The following is a 1,798-nucleotide window of genomic DNA, read 5'->3' as shown; positions in this document are numbered from 1 at the left end:
CACCCCCCTGGCACGAAGCACTGGGTGACATGGGGACACCGGGGTGCTCTGCTGCCCGGGGGTCCCCACGTCCCCCCCAGCACCTGGGGGGGCTCCGTGGTGGCTCCACTCACTGCGAGGGCTCCTCGGGTCACTTCAGCTGCTCCATGTCACCTCGGGGAGGGGAAGAGGCACCTGTGGGCACCAGGGAGGGTCTCAGGCAGAGGGCAAGAGTTTTGCATGGGCTGAAACGCCTCTGCAAGGGCTAAAACACCCCATCAAAGCTGAAACACCCCGTCCAAGAGCTGCAACACCCCACCAAGGGCTGGAACACCCCTACCATGGGCTGCAACACCACTACAAGAGTAGAAATACCCCTGCCATGAGCTGTAACACCCCTGCATGGGCTGAAACATCCCTGCCTTGGGCTCAGACACTCCTGTCACGGGCTAAAATACCCCTGCATGTGCTGAAACACCCTTGCATGGGTTGAATTACCCCTGCATAGGCTGGAACACCTCTGAACAGGATGCAACACCCCTGCTTTGGGCTGTAACACCTCTGTCACGGGTTATAACACCCCTGCATGAGTTACAACAGCCCTGCATAACCTGAAGCACCCCTGCACGAGCTGAAACACCCTTGCACGGACCAAAGCACCCCTGCACGGGCTGTAATATACCCCTGCACGAGCTAAAACACCCCTGCACGGACTACAAACCCCCCCTGCATGAGTTAAAATGATCTACATGATCTGCAACACCCCCACAGAGGCTGCAACCCTCCTCCAAGGGCTGCGACACCCCTGCACAGGCTGAAACCACATCCTCGAGCGGGTTTTTCTTTCACTGTGTCCTCCCCACACCTTCAAGAGCAGCTGTGTCCTTGGCTGCCCCGAGGCTGGAGGGAGCCAGGGTGGGTGGGGAGGAGCCTCTGAAGTGTCCCTGACCCCACACCCTCTGCTCAGCAGGGAGGAGGTGTTTTGGGGAGGAAGGTCCCTGCAGTCACGTCGTGCTCTTCCGGCCACGGAGGTGTCACAGGGGAGGAGGAAACTGAACCTCTCCCGCCGTGGAGCTGCGAGGACACGGCCTGTCCCCAGCTCTGTCACTCCCCTGGGTGCTGAACACCCACACCAGTCTGCCCAGTTTGCACCGGGCAGAGCTTTCCACTCTGCAGTCTGGCAGAGCTCCAGCTGAGAGCGGAGGGGAGGAGCAGGAAGGTGCCCTGTCCCCTGCGCTCCAGAGAGCAGGAGGAGATGAAGGTTTTGGGGTGGATGAGACGTTTCAGGCGGGTTTCCCTCATCATGGCCACTGATTTCCTTTTCTCTCCGTCAGTGGGGGTGGAAAGAGTCCCAGCTCTCCCCTTCCACCTCCACTTTCAACACCATTGGTGTGGCAAGGCCGCGACCGTTGCCGACGGGGCAACGTTGCCAAATCCGAGAGCGCTCAGCTGGTTGGGGATTTCATTCTTGCTCGCTATTAGTGGCTGTTTCAGCTGATGGACACCCCTGGTTCTCACAAACCTTGTCCCTTACGTGTGGGAATCACCCACCCACCACGCTCAGAAACTTCCCATTTCGCCGAATTTCGGTGCTGAGCGGGTGGCTCAGAGCTGCCAGAGCTGCCAGCAGGGATGGGGCTGGCAAGGAGCATCTTCCAGGCGAGCCCAAGCCCCCAGTATCACAGCACCGAGGGTTCAGGTGCTGTGCAGCAGCGTGGCACCCACTCTTCCCCTTCCCTGGGCTCCCACAGCCCCCCGAGCCCGTCACAGCCTGTCCCAGAGCCGTCCCCCCGCGCTGTCCCTGGGGAGGGGACGCAGC

This window comes from Manacus vitellinus, unplaced genomic scaffold (assembly GCF_001715985.3).
Source record: "Manacus vitellinus isolate BGI_N305 unplaced genomic scaffold, ASM171598v3 scaffold_52_pilon, whole genome shotgun sequence".
Classification (NCBI taxonomy): Eukaryota; Metazoa; Chordata; class Aves; order Passeriformes; family Pipridae; genus Manacus; species Manacus vitellinus.
The sequence above is the reverse complement of the archived record's forward strand: the minus strand, read 5'-3'. Positions refer to the sequence as shown.